This window comes from Canis lupus, chromosome 20 (assembly GCF_048164855.1).
Source record: "Canis lupus baileyi chromosome 20, mCanLup2.hap1, whole genome shotgun sequence".
Lineage (NCBI taxonomy): Eukaryota > Metazoa > Chordata > Mammalia > Carnivora > Canidae > Canis > Canis lupus.
Window position 1 is genome coordinate 12,215,105 of NC_132857.1, and position 15,262 is coordinate 12,230,366.

The 15,262-nt window shown below is 34.7% G+C and overlaps 1 long non-coding RNA gene across 2 annotated transcripts; it reads left to right on the forward strand.

Moving 5' to 3' along the window:
• Positions 1–750: 750 nt before the first annotated feature.
• On the forward strand, positions 751–15,137 carry LOC140612047 (uncharacterized). Of its 2 annotated transcripts, none has more exons than XR_012013367.1 (4): positions 751–899; positions 3,937–4,022; positions 4,557–4,701; positions 14,520–15,137. It is a non-coding gene; the product is annotated as an uncharacterized lncRNA (long non-coding RNA). The 2 variants fall into 2 exon arrangements; XR_012013368.1 differs by having other exon boundaries at positions 3,960–4,022.
• The last annotated feature ends 125 nt before the right edge of the window (positions 15,138–15,262 follow it).

A 15,262-nucleotide genomic window follows, 5' to 3' on the forward strand; every position in this document is an offset into this window, starting at 1 on the left:
CTTTATTTTCACCCTCTCCCTTTTCTTCCCTAATATTAAAACAGTAGCAGATTTATAATCCAAAAGCAATTTGATTTTGGACACCAAGAGCCATGTCACTAGTAAATAGGAGTTTTTGAGGGCTATGAGGGAATACGGAGATAAACTGGCTGATAAAACCTAGGACTTATTGGCCTCATGATACCATTCATACTGTGGAATCAGGCAAAGCCTTAGCCTGTGACCAACAGACACATTTTCATATGCAATTCATGAGCTATTTTCCTCTTTTATCCTTTTACTTTTCATCTAAGAAACTTTTCTGATTTTTGATAGCCCAAATATATACAAAAAATAAATTGTGTGATTTAGATTGATGTTTACCATAGATCGTATACCATTTAGATGCCATAGCTTCAGGAATGATGAACAATTTAAATACTTAATTGATGTCCTAGAAAGGAGAAAGGAAAGCCATTGTGCAGTGGCTGGGACACTCAGGTCACTCCCTGAGGAGTTAGGAAAGGCTGGAATGGCAAATAACCTGTTTTGCTGTGACTTCAAAACAAAACAAAACAAAACAAAAAAGCAAAAAAAAACCCTTATGTTTACTTCTTGTTCATGCTCCATGTCCCATTAATAGGGATCATTAAACTGTTTTGCTCCACACAGGCTTTCAAGAACCCAAGCTAACAAAATCTCTATTGTTTCCTTCCCGCACCAGCTGAATTATGCAGCTGTTTTAGTCAGTCAATGAATCAGAGGGAAAAGATTAGGGGCTCATTAATCGGCTTTCCACTGCTTACATTCAGAGTAATATAGATGACCTTCTTTCATAGCCCTTTGGCCAGAGGTACACGTAGCCTCACATATATGGAGGGCAACTGAATAATGTGGAGAAATGACAAATGGAAGATTTGGTAAGTATTAATATCCTTCAATTCAATCTTTTAACTACTAAATTCCCTCTTTTTTTTTTTCCTTTTCCTAACTCATAAAAAACATTTGACAATTTCACAAGCTATTTAGCTCTGAGATATTCTTCAATGTCTTTTATCCTACTTGGCCACATATTAAATAGCTTAGGAAATACGCTCTCCTTGTAGATTAAATATCTTTCTCAATGCATTACCTGAATGTAGAAATTGTTTGGATCAAAGCATGGCTACGGTTCCAACCAGTCATTGTATCCAGTGATGGAGTCAGATTATGATCTCTTAAAAAGGTCAGAAAGATATTTTAATTGGCTGACTCCACAGTCTAATAAAAAAATACCTCCACAGGATAGTAATAGAACAGGAAAAGAAAAACTGTAATAATCACATTAAAAAAAAAACCTGGAAAATGATAATAGCAATGACTATTGCTATTTAGTACTATTGAAGTAGAACTAAAATCCTGCTGGGTAGACATTGAAAGAGTCCCTTACTCATCCTTTCACTTCAAACTCTTGTTTTGCTCCCTGGAAGGAGCTCTCTTTCCAGCATGTAAATATTTGGGAGCCAAAGTACAATTGTTGGGAGGCCTGGGTGGCTCAGCAGTTGAGCATCTGCCTTCCACTCAGGGCGTGATCCTGGGGTCCCGGAATTGAGTCTCACATTGGGCTCCCTGCATGGAGCCTGCTTCTCCCTTTGCCTATGTCTCTGCCCCTCTCTCTCCATATCTCTCATGAATAAATAAATAAAATCTTAAAAAAAATAAGTACAATTGCTGCTTAAAAAAAAAAAAAGACTTTATTTATTTATTTGAGAGAGAGTTGGGGGAGGGCAGAGGGAGAAGCAGACGCCCTTCTGAGCAGAAGTCCCATCCCTGGGTCCTGGGATCATGACCTGAGCCAAAGGCAGATGCTTAACCTAGTGAGCCACCCACATATCCCCAAAGTTCAGTTTTGTCTTAAACACTAACGGTACCTTTTAGGTCTGGCTTTTGCCATTTTTGACAGAATATATTTCTCTAAAATTTAGTAAACATACACATATTTTTCAAGATATATTTGTTGAACTTTTGTCTGGTTTGTTATTTTCACATTCTACTTTCTAGTCTCTGTCCATCTTTCTTCTCACCTTAATATTGGATACCTTGAATGGATTGTCTTTGATCAGAAATTCACATTCATCTCTGCTCTGGGTCATTGAATTGAAATAATTCACTGGGGATCACACATTTATTTTCTTTTCCTATACCTGGTGCAATTTTATCATTTGAAAGATACTTAGGATTTACCATTCACATACTTTGCCAGTCTTATTTTTTGCTCTTTTGGGTGAGAAGCAGTTGGTGATTTTAGCAATGAAAGGCTTTTTTTTTTTTTTTTTTTCCTGGAAACTCTATATTCATCTTCTATTTTGCTTTCAAGTTTTCATTTTTTCCCTGAGTTTTTCTCTTTCTTTTAATATCCTGGCAATATAGCCAATAAACATCAACATACATTAAAAAGATTCTATATTCTTACTTTTTCTCACAGGGATCTAGGTTCATTTAAGCAAGGTATTTTGCATCCTTTTAATTTCAGTTGAACTTTTTTTTCAAAATATATAGCCCCCATATATCATGGTTCATCCTCTTTCCAGCCTTTAATCAACTTTCTCATTTAATGCCACATGTTTTAGATATTTTTATATTTTTTTTCTAAAAGGATCATCTCATTTTTATTATGGCCATTTCTTTAGCAGTCAGTAATAGATAGGTCATACTGTAGTGACACAAATTATTAAGATCTCATCTGGAGTAACACATACAAAGTTAAATCTATGCTCAGATTCATATTCAGTGCAGTCCCATGGCAGTAGTCATGCTGCACATAATCACTCAAGAATGCAGATGAAGCTCAATATCCTGGAGCTAAAATATCTATTTGGAGCAAATGGACAAACGTTGCCAAGGCAAAGTAAGAGAGACCAGAGAGGCTTCTGACCAGCCTGAAGGGGACGCACATCACTTTCTCCCCCAGTGAGTGATGTGCTCTTGCCTACCTGTAAGTAAGGAAGGGTAAGAAACAGAATATTTAGTGACCTTTACCCTCTTTGCCACTTCTACAATGAGATAATTTATTCCTAAGCTATTTATTAAACATATATATCATCGACATCTAGATTTCGCATTGTGGTTAATAAAGAAGTCCTTGCAACTCCCTTGCACAAAATATTCTTAGGCCTCTCTTGAATTAAAATAGATGCATGAGCCAACGTTGAGTCTTAAACTGTGATTCTAATCTTCCTTTTTAACTATATTCTATTGATATCAAATCTTGTTTTTTATATAATCTTCGCCCTCCAAATACAACAGTTTCACTCACATGTAATTACTTTATTCATTCATTTTGATTCCCTTAAAACTACCTAGATCCTAGCATCTCAGTAGTGGCAAAACTTAGATCTTTGAATAAAAATGGGGGGAAAAAGAGTATCAACTAACATCTTTGAAATAGTACCTAAATTCTTTGAGTTTATATTCTATTGTATGATGTGGGATGCTACTCTGTGTTTTATGAAAGCATTTCTAAAGGCATTCATGTAAGAAGTTCTTAAGAACACTTGGTTTTTCTTTCATTCACTACTCCTATCTGGTGCTCTTTGTCCTATGGACAATAAAGTAGTCCAATTGCCAAAGAACTGAATTTCAAACCTGCCTATGGGTTCTATGTCCAAAATATGTTATCCCCTCTAATTCTTAATTTCTCATTGATCGAGAAAGTATAGCAGCATTCTCCATATTGTTTTCACAGACTTACTACAAGTTGAACTTTGCAACATGGTTTTTAAATTCTTAATGGGTAACATAAACATCATGTATTCTTTTAATTGATATCTATGCCATTGAAGGTTCATTTGGTCTAATAATTTCTTTAAAAATTTATACAGCCTTCTCAGGACAGATTTAACCATTCTTTTTCTTAAGCATTTATTAGTTGCAATGATTTTGCAGTTAAAAAAATAAAACAGTCTCACAGCTCTTTAGGTTTTTTTTGTCTCTGTTCCTAGACACCTATTAACCTTCCTGCAGGGGTTGGTGTGAAGCATGACTTTTGTCAAGCTCACTACTTGGTAAGTGCCCAATGCTATCTGTCAAACTAAATTAACACATTTATCCTTCTGGCCTGTTTACATTAATATCATTATCAAAAAATATCTGCTAAAAGGAAAATTTGTTAAACAAAGAAATTTTCCTCTAGTTCAAATGAGACTTTCATAAACCATGAATAATTTAGAATTATTGGGATTTTATAATAAAATGTTTTACTCTCTGTACCCTAAACCTAAAGTTCATGTCTGTTCAATAAAAACCAAAAGAGTATTACTCTGGTGAGTTATCCACATGATTTTAAAAGCTCCATTTCAATTTTTAAATCCATCTCCTTTCTCTTAGAGTAATTGTCTTTTCTGGGAGAAAAGTTGGTCTCAGTTCCTTCTGCAATGTTTTCGTCACTAATCTTACTGATAATGATTTTCAAGGCTTTTATGTTTCACTTATAATGGAAATAATATTAAAAATATGTTAAATAAAACCCACAACTGCTTTGTTTCAGAATTCTGAGTGGAAATATAAAAGTTATAGAATCATAATCTTTTAAAACTCAGGCCATGTTAAATATCATCCTGAACAACTCAGCACATTCTCACTAATGAGAAGCTCGACACCAGGAGTACGTATGTGAAATTGCTGTGTCCACACTGCTTGAGAGTGTAAGAAATGGATCCAGAACTCCTGTTTCCTGACTTTCAGGTAAATTTGCACCACACTGCAGTAAGTTCGAATTTCTTTTTGGTACCTACGTGATAATGTTTAAGAAATAATATTTCAAAAGAACAAAATAGAGGCCCCTGGGTGGCTCAGCAGGTTAAGCATCTGCCTTCATCTCAGGTCACAATCCTAGGGTTCTGGGATCAGCCCTGTATCCAGCAGGGAATCTGCTTCTCCCTTTCACTCTTACTTTCCCTCTGTGCACCTCTCTCTCTCTCTCTCTCTCTCTCAAATAAATAAAACCTTAAAAAATATATGACAAAAAAATCCAGGTGTGACTTTTATTTAGAGGGGATATAAATATATGTTTAAATCACACAAAATTCAACTAAATGAATAAAATGATAAGAAAGTTATTATTTTTAATAAACTTAAGGATTTGGGACATTTAGGTAATTTGGCAAATTCATAGTGGCTAAAGGATTCATAGCAAGTTAGGGAATGAGGAGAGAAATAAGGTTATTTTCATACATGGCATTTTCTACTGTATTAATAACTTAAGACTGGATTCTGAAGGTGTCAATATTCCCTTCTGGCTTGCTGTCTTCATACGTATGGCTTCTCAAGATTGAAATGAAGTCCCTTCATCTAATAATTAAAGACAGGATGAGATGCCTTTAAAATTATTGGATATAAATGTGGCTAGAGGTAGGAAGGGCAACAAAAAGACAAAACAGTTTAATAAAAAAAGGATATGGAGCACCTGAGTGGCTCAGTCAGGTAAGTGGCCTACTCAATTTCAGCTCAGGGCTGGATCAGGGTCCTAAGATAAAGCCCCATGGCCGCCTCCCCTCTCAGTAGGGACTCTGCTTCTCCACCCCCCTCTCTCTCCCTCTGGCCTTCTGCCCTGCTTTCTTTCTCTCTCTCTCAAACAAACAAACAAACAAATCAATTAATCAGTCTTTACAAAACAAAGAAAGGATGAAGTAACAGACCAGGGCAGAATGGACAAAAGAGATGGAGGAGTACTAAAACTAGGAAGCAGAATAGATGAGTTATGCTAATTAACCAGAGAGAGAGATGGAGAGAATAGTATATTTATAGAGATTCATGCTTAGGCAACAGGGCCAAGTGCGTCCCTATGATTGGGAACACAGGAGCAAAAAAAGTCCAGACAGGGACAAGAAGTTGTCTTGACAACTTGGCTTTGAGATACAAAAGGAAATCCAAGTAGTGTTTCTAAAGAACATTGATATTTAAATTTGAATTTAAAAAATATGTGTTTTGGAAATAAATTTATGCCAACGAATATATAGGTTTTAGATGAAGCCAAAGGTATACAGTGTTTAAGAACGCATATTGAGAGAAGAAAATAAAGCAGAGGACAAGATGCTAGGGGCGGTCGAGGAAACATAAAAGCAGCATAGACTGAACAGAGGTCAACCAGGAAATAGACAAAGGCAGAGTGGAGTTAGAGAACCCAAGTGAGGCAAGAAGTTGAAGTGCCTACTACTGCAGAGAAGTCAAAGATAAAGAGATGAACCTGATAGGAGATCTCTGCTCAAGTAAGTAGAAAATTACTTACATGGAGGGATGATGTCATGAGGCAGTGAGCTGAGAAGGTGAAGATGACATACGGACTGGAGGAACATAGTTGGGTTTTTTGTTTTGTGTTTTTATAAAACAGGCTGTAAGAGTGAAAGAGAATGGGTAATACAAAAATGGACAAAGATGCTGATGGACTTTTTTTTTAATTGCAGAATAACTGCAAAGATGATTGATCATGTTTTTAATATGTGTAACATCCAAATTACTCCTCTCCCCATCACCCTTTTCATCTCACATATTTTTTAGCAGAACAAGAGCCATTATGCTGAACTAAAAACTACCTGTGTTTCTTGATCCTCTTCTTCCAACCTGCTGAAATGGAAGCAACATATCTCTGTCTGCTGCAGGTACCTTTCCCTGGGTCCAGCATGCCATCTCTTTCTGCTACCTCATTCACACCTATCTTTCTGTCATCTCCTCCGGCTGGATTTTAGCCAACAATATTTATACATATTCTGGTAGCTCTCTTGTTAAAGAAAAAGTCTTCTCTTTTGATACCAATTCTCTCAAATTGCTGCTTTGCAGCACATATTTACATCTTATTTCTTTGAAGAGATCAGACCATTGAACACACTGATTTCATTTTCTTAAAGTCACTTTTAATTTGCACCATTCTGGCTTATACCCCCACTGAAACTGCTCTTTCAAAGTCAACTGTGATCTCTCTTTGCTAAATAAAAGGGAATTGTGTGTGTGTGTGTGTGTGTGTGGGGGGTTGCCATCTTACTTTGTTTTTAAAAATAGATGAATACTTTTTCCTTCTTAATTATGCTTTAAGTTTCTGAACATAAATTTCAATTTGTTGTTTTTGTTGTTGCTGCTGTTCCATGTTACACGTGCCACTGTTCCACTTCTATGGTTGAACTCCACTTTCCCTGTCCTACTTCTGAATGTGTAAGTTCCACCGGCCTTGATCCCATGACCAGTCACCTTGTTCCTCTGTACTCTTTCTCTCCCTGGGCTTGCATTCTTTGACAAAGGCTTCTATCCAGCCTGTATAGAACCCAATACACTTAACTCCAGCCCCATGCCTACCAAATGCTGGTACCTCCTATTTTTCATCCTCCATCTTAGTCAGTGGCACCTTTCACCATTTAGTTATCCCGAAAATATTAGAACAGTTTCCTTTTCTCTTTTCTCAAAACTTAAAAACCGTTCATAGTTTATTCTTCCCTTCTGTAGAACATTGGGTCCTCTCTTGATTTTCACCACAACCTTTTAGAATAAGCCTGTATCTCTCACGTGGGCTAGTATCTTCATCTACTACTCAAACTTCTTAAATTCACCACCTTCTTGACCTTACTTTTTTTAAGGGTACAATTCAGTGATTTTTAGTATACTACCATAGTTCTGCAACCATCACCACGATTTTAGCACATTTTCATAACACCCAAAATAAACCCCATATACCAATTAGCAATCAGTCCCCATTCCTTCAACAAGACACAGCCATAGGCAGCCACTAATCTACCTTCTGTCTCTGTAAATTGAATCATCCAGTGTGTGGTCTTTTGTGGTTTCCTTCATTGGTGATATATTTTTTTCAGGATCATCCACGTTGAAGTATATATGAATATACTTGAATATACTGCTCCCTTGTGAAGCAGAAAAATATTCCACTTTACACATCTACTATATGCAAATGACATCAGTTATTTGGACATTTAGGTAAATTCCACTTTGGGAGTATTATAGATAAAGCTGCAATAAAGACTAGTTTATATGTTTGTATGTGGATACTTTTTAAAATTTCTCCTGTGTCTATGCTTAGCAGAGGAATTGCTTGCTGATCCATATGATAGCCTTCTCCTTGACTTTCTGAGGAACTGCCAAACTCTTTTTCAGAGTTGCTGCACATTTTACAATCCCCTCAGCATTGTATGAAAGTTCCAATATTTATATATCCTTGCCGACACATTACTGTATATTTTTTTGATTATAGCTATCTAGTGGATAAGAAAGGATATGTTATTATAAATTTATTTTATATCTCACTAGTGGATAGTGATATTGAACTTATTTTTGTGTCTTTACTAGATATACATATATATATATATATATATATATATACACACACACATATACATACATATGTATATATATAATCTTTGGAAGAATACCTATTCAAATTGTATGTTCACTTTTTAATTGGATTTTTTTTTATCATTTTTAATGTTGTACTACAAGAGCTCTTTAATCTAGATATGTCTTTTATCAGATAACTAATTTGTGATCATTAATTTCCATTTTAAGTGTTGTCTTTTTATTTTTTATGTTATTGATTACAACAAAACTTTTTAACTTTTCATGAATTACAATTTACCAATTATTGGGTCATTTGCACTTTTATCTAACATAAGCTCACACAAATTTATTTCTGTATTTCCTTGTAAGAGTTTTAGTTTTCCCTCTTAAATTTAGATCTATGAACCACTTTAATTTTTTATATTTGTAGTAAGGAAAGAATCCAAACCCATTCTTTTAATGTGGCTATACATTTGTCCCAGCACCATTTGTTGATAATTCTCTGCCCCATTACTTGTCTTGACATGCTGTAAAAAAAAATCAATTGACCATAAATATAAGGTCTATTTCTGCTCCCTAAATTTTGTTTCATTGATCTACATGTTTGCTCTTTTGCCATTATCACACTGTCTTGATTATTAGATATTTTTAGTAAGTTTTGGAATCAGGAAATGTGAGTTCCCCAACTTTTTATTTTTCAAAATTGTTTTGACTATTATTGGTTCCATGAATTTTTGGACCAATTTATCAAATTCTTAAAAAAAAACAGTTGAGATATTGATTAAAATTCTGCTGAATCTGTATATAAACATGGACAGTTAATAAAATTAAGCTTTCTGATCCATGAGCATGAGATATCTTGTCCATTTATTATTTCCATTTTCTTAATTTCTTTCAACAACATTTTGGAGTTTTCAGTGTATAAATCTTGCACTCATTTTGTTAATTTTATTCCTAAGTATTTATATGCTATTATAAAAAGGAATGTTTTCTTAATTCAATTTTCTGATTTTTAATTGTTATTTTATAAAATATAATTAATTTTTATATTTATCTTCTACCTTGCTGAAATCATTAGTTCTTATAGTTTTTAAGTAAAATGCTTAGTTCTTTCATGTAAGATCATATTATCTACACAGAGAGATAATTGTATTGCTTCCTTCCCAATCTGGACTTTTTTAAGGTTGTTCTAGGGCTTACAATATACATCTGAACTTACCAGAATCTACTTTACAGCTATACTAACTTAATTCCAATGAAATAAGAGAATTGTTATTCCAATATAGCTCTATAAAACTTCTATCTTTTTTTGTGCTATTACTGTTAAACATATTGCATTTAGAGGTATTATAAACTCAATAGTAATTTTATAATTATCAGTGCATATAAAATTATATCTTTTTTTGGAGACTTTATTTGAGAGGGAGAAAGAACATGAGGAGGAGGGGGCGGGAAAGAAGGAGAGGGAGAGGGAGGGAATCTCAAGCAGACTCCCTGCTGAGGGAGAAGCTTGATCCTATGACCTTGAGATCATGACCTGAACCAAAATCAACAGGATAATGCTCAACTGATTGAGCCAACCAGGAACCACAAAATATCTTTTAAAGAAGGTGAGAAGAGAACAATATACTATAGTTCATTATGTTAATATTATTATTTTCCATTTCTTGTTCACATTCTTGTTTCCTGTCATTTTTAGAAACCATCTGTCCCATTTCCTTTTTTTTTTTTTTTAAGAATTTATTTATTTATTCATGAGAGACACACAGAGAGAGTTAGAGACATAGACAGAGGGAGAAGCAGATTCCATGCAGGAAGCCCGGTGTGAGACTCCATCCCTGGACCCCGGGATCACACCCGGAGCCGAAAGCAGACATTTAACCACTGAGCCACCCAGGCATCCCTGTTGCCATTTCCTTATACTAATACAGCTTTTTTTTTTTTTATCTGTGCCCTTTGCACTATTATTGTCAAATATATTACAACTCTTTGTGTTCAACTTCTGTTTCCGCTTGTTTTGTCTGTTGTTATAGAGTTATCAGCCCTCTTTTAATTTCTCACCACCAAAATCTTTATTGTTTTTGACAGTGCTCTTTGGCTCAAATATCTCTACACTGTGTTCCAAATAAAACCAGTCCCTTTATGGAGAGCTCCTGGAATGTCTGTTCTTATAACCTGCTCTTCCCTTAGGCAGAGCACCACAGCTCTATTGCTCGAGTATGGACAGATGCTTGCTATGATGAGATATGAGAAGAAGAAGTAGGTCATCCTAGTTTATGAGATGAGATATGCTTCTCATATCTACTCATGCTTGCTATGAGTAGATATGAGAAGAAGAAGTAGGTCATCCTAGTTTATCTCTCATGGTACAGATTCTTCATTTTATAAGCAAGGAGAGCCATGAAGTTTTGGACCACCATGCTTGGGTAGAAATTCCTCTTTGGAAATTGAAGGTGGGTAAAAGAAAGGAGCCCAGATTTTTTAGTTGTGCTTGCTTCAAGTAAAGCTTCTGTAACATGAATTGATTGTAAGGATAAAAAAATCTTGATACCCGGTCCCTCTCAGGGAGAAACCATACCCTAAACTTGGAATTTAGGCCATATCAACCAGGGGTTCCATCCCCCTAAATTAGAGTAAGTGTTGTGGGTCATTCCTCAAGTCCCACAGACTCTTTCACTCTTCCAACCAAGATGCATTTGCTTCCTCTACCAGGAATGTTCTTGCGCATTTCCATGTGGATAGTTTCTGCTCAACTCTCTGGATTCCATTTATCCATACTGATAGCTCCAGAACCTAGCATGGATTACATTAGGTTCTGAAAAGTTACACATTACATGAATGAATAAGTGCATAAAAATGGAGGAAATTCATAGAAAGGGCAGAAAAACATTGACAAATTCCTAGAGGTAAAAGAAGTGGTAGTTTTCTAAGATACATCTGATTTGCATATGGCCTCCTCCTCAAATGAAATACACTTTCTACAAAAGAGGCTTTCGTGGAAGCCCATACTTCATGGGAAGCAACAAGAAAATGCCTGGTATTTCATTTGTTACTTCCTGCCTATACTTTATAGTGCAAGTGCAAGGACTCTGTTTTCTGTCCGGATAGAAGGTTATCTGGCCTCAGCCATAGAAGAAATATGTACTGTGTCCAATATTATATTTTCATCTCACAAATTCTAAAATGCAGAAGGAATTTTGAGCTGAAAATGGGAAATTAAGGGAGAATTAAAAACAAACTATTGTTTCCTGAGCTTCAGTAACACATAAGTGGCTACATCTCAAGAAAATCTCTCTCTCTCTCTCTCTCTAAGAATATATTGTAGCCTATTTTTTAAAAATTATGTTTCAAATGATATTTCTTCAGTTTTACACATGAAGGAATTGGGGCTTAGCAAGACTATCTACTTCAAAAGGATTAAATAGCAGAGCTAAAGCTAATTCTTTAATAATATAGCATTTCTCAACAAAGCATTTTATTCATTCCTTAATTCATTTATTCATAAATACTCATGCATTAAACTTATTCTTTTATTTAAACATGATTTATTCATTACTTGGAATTATGCAATTGAATTAGGTTATGGTTTTCTAAACCTAGTGGGTTGTATATGAAATATTCAGTCATACTGATTCAGAAACCCTCTGGAATGGATTGAGAATCTGTATACTGGCAAGTTTACCTGCTGATTTTTATTTAGTCTACAACCTTATACAGACTAAGGGTTATGTTTGTGAAACACTTCACTGGACATATAAAGTTGGCTGAATTCCCATTTATAATCTTCTATTAGGAATAAGATATTTTCATGAAAAATATATGCCAAGAGTATAATTTATATATTAAAAATGTTACAGTTGAGGAAAAGGAAGAATAAATTTGTAACTTGGGTGAAAAATTAGCAATTTTCCTTTATAGGCTCACTTTGGGTTGAATGGCTGAATTTTGAAGGTATAATTCAGGCTTTTCTCATAATGGATTATTTATGAATATAGTTATGGAAGCAGTCAAATGGTATACACATATGTACAGTGTGTTGCAATGTGGAAGGGTTATGGGGTTCAGGGAAAGGATAGCAAAAAATCATGCTAGAAGTTTAGATTTGTGCCAGATAGGGCTTTGACTGTTGGCCAGGAGATCAGAATATGCAGCATGTACTGCAGACATAGGTGATTCTTTGGTCAAGGGCAAGACATTTTAACAATTTTATCCAAGGGAAAAGTAATCTTTTAGCCTTATATTTAGCAGATTACAAGAAAATATTCTAGAGGTCAGAAGATGTGTAAGCAGACCATTTGGAGGGTCAGTTGTGAGTAAATGAGCTTTTGAACTAAGGCTTTTAAGGAGAAATTAAAGGCACAAACAGAGACCAGGAAAAAAAAAAATCATAAAATGGTAAATTCCACATCACAAAGCAAAAACAGAAAAAAAATAGTAATATTTTCAGGAAAAAAAAACGCAAATTCTCCCTGTAATATTGGAAACTAATGAAAGAGAAATACAGGCTATAGGATTTTTTTGCAGTGCAGCATTCCTCAAGGAGATAAAACAATTATTACACATTATTGTCTCCCTTCTTTCAAATTCCACATCGATTTCTACATTATTTCTTTCAAGTTTCATAATGGAATTGAATGCCTACTGAACACTGGAAAATGAGGTTTGCTTATTTAAGAGCACCATGACTTTGAACATTTCAGATTTATTTCAATCACCATCATTTCGGCTCATATATAATGCTCAACTTCAACTGAAAACCACACACAAAAAATAACTTCTTCACAAGAAAGCTAAAGGCACTTATTATTTTTTTTAAACTGCAATAGCGTATGGCTATTTGGCTTTCATTTTATACTGCAATACAGTATTCAGAATTTATTTAAGCATACAAAGAAAACACATTCTTCATAAAAGACTCCCAAATCCTCACAGACTTCAATCCATTCTTTCCTTTGGTCAGCTGTAGAATCTCTTTCTTTACAGCTACTGTGCTGGGTTATAATTCTGTTCTATCATAGTTTTCTTGCTTTGTGATGCAATTTATGAGAGTAGTGGCATATTTTATTAGTGATTAGGAGAGGAAATGTCAGCCAGGTAGTGGGGGAATGGAGTAGAGGTAAGCAAGAGAGGTCTGTATATAGTCAGTAAGGTAAAGCATCATTCCATCATTAAAAATTTTGATATTTTTAATATGATGTATTTTCACAGAACAAAAGAGCAGGGGAACAATTATCTAATTGAGATGGTTTGAATTTTGCTAACTTTTTCTACTTGGAGTAAGTTGAAGATAAGCATAATATAATTCAGCTTTCTGAGTATCATTTAATTACATTGTCATCTGAATATCTCAGTATTTTAAAATGGCAAGTCAAGGTATAATTGCCTATTTTGCAAAGGGGAAAAACTGAGGCTCACAAAAGCTATGGCCCAAGAATAGGAACCAAAAACTGACCAACTGAGAGTTCCAATGAAGATTTTCCATTTCAAAATCTATTTCCTCTCTCTTTCAACTTCCCTCTTGTTGACTTTTCATTCTTATCCCTCTCCTCCCTGCTATATGTTTTCTTTTTCTTTAATTCACTCATCAAACATTAATTATTCTAGTCATTTTAACTTTCCTAGAGATTCAAAAGTGGATAAAACAATCTGTGACCTCACACTGCCGTGTATAACACGTAAAACAGATGTTGGAAGTTTTGTTGGATAACCTGTGATTTCCACCCCTGCTAAAAGTCAAGCAAAAATGGGGCACTTTACATTATCAGAAAGGAATTTCATAAGAACATGAAAGTTTTCTGAATCTTCTGTAGAAGAGACTGAGGAGAATATGTAAATGACACAGTTGTCATCTTTCCAGCCCCCCATTCCCAACTGGTTATATTTTCTTAAGTGTCTCCCTTGAACATTTCCCTAAGGAATCTAAACCCTCTCCCTTTTCTAAGCCTGTCACTTAATTTTTTTTCTTAAACTGCATCTTTTCTCCTCTTATGTGCATATGATTGTATTTCTTTTCTTTTTTCCTAAACATCCACAGGGATGTCTATACATACAAGGATAAAAAGACTCTTCAGGTGCCAGTGGAGAAAGGAAAATAGTAATATTTACTTTTCCTCTCAAAATTGCCACACCGGAGTGTTATATATGGTACCAAGGGCTGAAGGCATAGCAGAAGCCCACACAGGAGAATTAGAATTGACCATTCTTACTTGCCTTCCTTCTGTCCCCAGGATGTCTAACGCGGAAATATTGCAGCCCATAAATCAACATATTCAGTATTGTAATGAAAATCCACATATAAAGCTATTTGTGAAGATTCTTTCTGCAGCAAGAAAATCCAAATAGATCATTTGTCAGCACCACATTACAACCAACCTAGCTAACTGGCCACTTCAGATAGTTCATGTTATATCATCTTTCAAAATAGAATGAAGTATGAACTTTGTTGTAATTTTTCTAAGCTATTTGCTTGGTTTCTGAAAGCAAAGGGCTAAAATAGCAAATGGTAATGGATTGTATTTTCAATTTGAGTCTATTGTAAATAGTAATAAAGTCTCTGGTTTTGTTGGCCGAATCACATGAAAATCATGGTTCTAGAGTTTAGAATGCAAAACTAATTGTTTCACCCTCAAGCTGGGAATATTTTAAAAAATAAATATTATAATACCGGGATCAAATTATTACCTCCCCCCCTTGGTGTGGAAATTTTTTTTATTAAATTGGTAAGACTTTGTTTCCGTTGTATTTATAATGTTCTGTTATACATAACATTAAAATGTTCATTAAAATAAAAAAAATTGGATCTGTCATTTCTTCAATGTATGACTGGGCAAATCAGAAACTTAACTCTTAACGTCTTATCTATAAATGAAATAATAAAAGCAGGTTTATGATAAGCTTTTTAAGAGATAATAATATATGTAAAAGATCTTGCATAAAATCAAGTTTTATTATTGTTAACTTAATTAAACAT